Source organism: Molossus molossus, unplaced genomic scaffold (genome assembly GCF_014108415.1).
Source record: "Molossus molossus isolate mMolMol1 unplaced genomic scaffold, mMolMol1.p scaffold_m16_p_1, whole genome shotgun sequence".
In the NCBI taxonomy this organism is placed as follows: domain Eukaryota; kingdom Metazoa; phylum Chordata; class Mammalia; order Chiroptera; family Molossidae; genus Molossus; species Molossus molossus.
In genome coordinates, this window is record NW_023425344.1 from 207,338,505 (window position 1) to 207,343,723 (window position 5,219).

General features: G+C 40.1%; 1 pseudogene; it reads right to left on the reverse strand.

The window, feature by feature from the left end:
• Positions 1–340: 340 nt before the first annotated feature.
• On the reverse strand, positions 341–4,556 carry LOC118623359 (annotated as a pseudogene).
• Between the last annotated feature and the right edge of the window lie 663 nt (positions 4,557–5,219).

Below are 5,219 nucleotides of genomic sequence, written 5' to 3' on the forward strand. Positions count from 1 at the left end.
CCAAAGCAAGGTCCACATATTATATTTAGTTCTTGTATCTTCTAGGTATCATTCTCTCTTTTAAAACAATTGTATTGGAATATATATAACGATATAGAAAATTACACAAAACAATGTACAACATGAATTTTTGTAAATGTAACTAGTATCCAGGTCAAATAATAAAGCTTTGCCTTCCATTTCAGAGGCCTTCCCATGATGAACACTTTCTTACCCAGTTACTTTTATAGTAATTGCTGCTTTGCAAATAGCTTTATTGCCCAATTGTGATAAGATGTCCCTGGTTATAATATATTAGTTTTACCGACTTAAAAAAAAAAAATTTTTAGTTTTAACCTAATCATCCTTTTTTTGTCTTACATTCTGTTTGATAGGTTCTTTCCACTGGCAAATAGGATGTGTGAGATTGGGAGGGATGCCAGGAAATTTTCAATCCTTTGGGGTAGAAGGTATTCCCAGGGTGTCTAAAGGGAGTTATGGGTTTGGAGGAAGGAGAAGGGGAGGAACAACCTGTGTCCTCTAGTCCTGATGAAGGTGAGTGATGCAAGTCCATTAAAAACATTTGCTTCCAACCAGACTCCTTTCTCAGTAGTTGCAGGTCCCATTCTCTATTCTGGTATCTGTCATGCTCTTGGTTCCTTTCTTGGAAATAACGATCATGCTGATCTTCATGATGAAACAGGTCCCGGTGCATCCTGCTGCTCTCCTGGCTAGAACACCAGCTGGGTGACCTCTCTTGGGACAGATGCCTTTTTTTTTGGAAGTGCTCTTGCTGGCAGCCATACGTAGGACTTGGCTTCAGTGCCATAAAGACAGCTTTTAAAAGAGGACATGAGGCCACAGTAACACTCCTCATTGACAGCCTGAGACTACTGGATAACAGGAATGGCTGGGAGCAGCATCTCAATTGAGTCCCTGTCATCCACTGCACTGGCTCCAGATATGGCTTTGGAAATGAATTGCTGGAAATTGCTCTGTCTCACTTTATGGTCTCTTCAAATTCAGCTGTACTCCCATAGAGGGTGGAATGCCCAAATCTTGGCTGCCATGATGGTTAGAGGGTCCAAAGGCCTTCATGTAAATATCTGGTGGAGGCCCCACTGTAGCATTTGGTGGGGAAAAGTCAGCTGGATTGAAATGAAGGGCAGGTGAAATGGCCCAGGAGGCAGTACAGTTGAATGAAGAGGTATAGGAGGAGTCATGAGATGCTAGTGATGGATGCCAGAAGGAGGAGGAGGAACTCCAAGGCTTGAGGAGAGAAGTGATAGAATTGAGGATAGAAGAGGATAGAATTGGAGGTGGGGACAGACCCATCAGGTTAAGGGCTGAAGGAGAGTGACAGAAGTAGGTTCAAGGTTCTCAGAGGGTGTGGCTCATCCCTAAGCAGAATCACTAGAATCTCGAGCATAGTCCTCTGGAGTTATTCCCACTCTTGAGACTCAAACATACTTATGTTTCTGAGCCTGTGCTTCAAACTATGACAGGCTCTTGTAGGTGGCTGACCTCATGTCCTCTTTTTCTCCCTCAAGAATTTCTCCTGGCAGGATTTCCAACCATTTGTAGATAGCTTTCAGAGGCTACCACCTTCTCAGCATGCTTGGCCATTTGCTTCATTCTCTGCAAATTTCAATTCCTGCGCATCACAGACTCCTACCAAGTGAGTAACTGATTAGCTGCTGGTCTCTGCACTGACTCCCATCGCTTGTTTGCACTGCCACTTGCCAAGACTTGCCTTTCTTAAGTTATTATCATTCCTGCATCTTATTTTTAATCTGTAAAACGTTAAATGGTTCTGTTTCTACCTTTATCTTTCCCAATTTACATCCCAGATCTTGAATTATTCTTTCTCTGGCAGACCCTAAGCCTTGCCACTTCATTTGAAAAGCTTCTGGAATCCTGTTTCCTTCACATATCTTTTCTAGGGGGAGCCCAGTATTGTACAGGTTCCAGCCTCTCCAAACCCAGAATTCCTCATAGTCCTTTCCTGACCCCTATTGAGAGACCCTCAGCCCCTGGCAGGCACTGAGAATCAGACTGGTTGTTTAGATGCTCCTTTGTCCTCAGTGTTGTGGTTTTCCAGTGAGAAATTCCACAACATAAAAATGAAGCCTTTGTAATCCAGACCCTAGCACAAGGTCATGCCCAGAGAAGTCTGAGCCAGATGTAAATTCAGGAAACACAAATAAAAAATTCTAAATGAGATATTTTAATATCTCACAAGTAAACAATATTTTGCCTTGAGTTAATATTAGAAGGCTCAGTGAGCAGGTTTGCGTAGCTATAATATACTTTTAATACTTAGAAGCCAAGAGTAATTTAAAAATACATAGACAATAAGTTATATGAGTTAAAGAGAAGAGACTCAAAGGACCAACCATATTCCTATGTAATGTTGAGTATTCTCTGTGGTGTAGAGAGAATAATACAGTAATATCCTAGGATCCATTACCAGTGGTGTTCCTTTGTGTCTACACAGCCCTAAAGGTATAAAAAAAATTATGTCACTGGATAGGAACTAGGTTCACTAAACAATGTTTAAGGAATGTTAAACATGAGTGGGATGGTAAGGATAATTTAATTCAGCTCTGATTTATACTCATGGACTCTGAGATAAAGAGACTTGTTTGTATAGGACACTCAGCTAGTTAGTGGATAGTGCGTCTTCTGACAGCTAGTCTCGTGTCCTTCTCACATGCTGTGTGGATGCGGGGAGTAAGCCTGTTGATTCTTCTCAAGCTGCAGTCTTATCAGGAAGCTAGGATGGACTTCTAAGAATCTATATAAAGGAAAAAATCCCAAAATGCAGACTAACGTTTTTTGAATAAGGGTATTCATTATAGGCTGATTTTAATAGTCAGGAAATTAGAAATTTGAATTCCAAGAATAAGGGAATAGTTAAGTAAATAAGAGAATAATGGAATGATAGGATAATGCACAATGAAATATTGTGCAGCCATTAAAAGTATTCTAGCCTGGTTGGTGTGGCTCAGTGGATCGAGCGTCATCCCATGGACTGAGATGTCCCCGGTTAGATTCCTGGTCAGAGCACATGCCTGGGTTGTGGACTTGATCCCCAGTAGGGGCATACAGGAGGCAGCCAATTGATGTTTCTCCCTTACATCGATGCTTCTATCTCTCCCTTTCACTTCCTTTCTCTCTTAAACAAAACAAAACAAAACAAAACAAAACAAAACAAAACAAATACCCAATCAATAAAAAAAGTATTCTATAAAAAAATTAATACCATGGGGAAAAGCAGGGTACTAAATTTATGTATATATTATTATTTCACCTGTGTAGACATAAAAATATATACATAGTGAAAAGGCTAGTAACATTTTAAAGGGTAAAGGTAAAAGCTTGCAAAAGGCAGAAACTGTGAAAAATGTGTTGCTTGTATAACCTTTGCTCAGCTTTCTGTTGAGTACGGATAAGGATTATCTGGATTATCCAAAAGGCAATGAATCACCCAACAGATGCTGGATGAGATACCAATCAGTCCTACTGCAAAGTGGACAATGGGCCAGACAGAGTACATCAGCAGGAACTGCAGGAAGCTAAAAGTGGAGTATATAACTGACACCCCAACCCTGATTGGAGGCTGAACCCTTTTTGGCTCAGCCCACCTGCACCCAGGCGCATGCAATAAAGCCCTTTTGCTCTACATTGGCCTTGTGTTGTGGATGTGATCTCCCACCGGCTCAGACTGTTTACATAGAAAAAATACAGACAAAAGCATAGTAAAATGGTAACTATGATTATCATAGTATCTTTGGTGTTGGAACTAAGTGGTGCTTTTTATTTTATATTTTAATATTCTATACTTTTCATAATGATTTTTCAATAGGGAAAACTTCTAAGCAGAAATAAGTAAGATGATATAAAATATATTAGTTAATCAAATGCTTTAAATTTCATATAAATGATAGTTTTCAATATCTCTGCATCAGTCTTTGAATAATAGAGGGTGCATATCAAGAGAAACCAGATTATAGCTCATTTGTGACCCTGATTTTAATTCTTTACTCTAGGTCCAGCATTATTTTTCCCATTTTTAAAATTCATTCACCACAGGTTACCTTGATTTTGCTTTATGAGATAGTACAAAATAACGGTCATTATGAGTTTTCGGTCCTCCAAGGAGCAGATGTCAAGATGGAGTTAGATGTGCAAGAGAGAGTAACAGCTATGGTGGATAAAGGGGGAGAGAGCACGAGTAGGCAGAAAGAGCCCTCAGAGAAAAACAAAGGTCTGACCCCTTCAAAGCAGAGAGGGAAGGAAGATTGGGTAATAATAGTCTCAGACTACAGTGCAGTTCCAAGAGAGGTTCAGCCAAGGCAATGGGGAGTCCTCATTTCGAGCCAAGTTTCCCATTGAAAGAGTCATGCTGCCCAGGAATAGGGTCACATGTGTACTTAAATCATGCTCAGTCATTGACTGGGAGAAACCTGTGGGAGTTTTAACGTTGGTGTAAATGCGGTGATCCATTCAGAGGGGCAGCTACCATGACCTTGGTTATTGTCATCACAGCGCATGCCTGAGCAGCACAAGTTCATGGCTGCCAAAGTCATTAAGATGCACATTATAAGAAGGTGGATAGATGAATGGTTCCCTAAGTCTTTGAAACACAGAATGAGTGACCTTGACATTTTCTTAAAGTTCATCACAGCAGGCAGATGTGCCAAGAGGCAATGCCTAAAGCAACTTGGAGTGAAGCACATTTGAGTCTACGGGCTGATAATGCATATCACTTTCTAATTGCATCACAGAGATAGAAATAGCCATTGTGTGCATATTTAACTTCTCTAGATGAACTCTGGCTGGGGAGAGTCAGCTCATCTATTCTGCTCCACTTTGGTTTTGTTTTTGCTAATTCTCTATTTCAGGTAAATATAATGAAGATAATAATATATTGCAAATGAGACGCCAATTTAGAAATTTCAGTTTTTCCTTTGGAAGTACTGTATTGGCTCAACAGAGACTATAATTATTGGAAAGCAGAAATGTAAAGCTGTCATACTGAAGTGTTTGTTCTATTTCTCTGAGGCATTTAATCAATTCAGCCAAAGCAATCAACAGAACCAGTTGTTTATTGTTCTACATTCCAAATCGCCTAATGACTAAGTGGGTTTCTTCAGATTTAATTGACTAGATGTCGAACTGCTGTGATAACATAAACCGGCATGCCCAAATGGCTTTTGAGGTGGCAAGACTGCAGA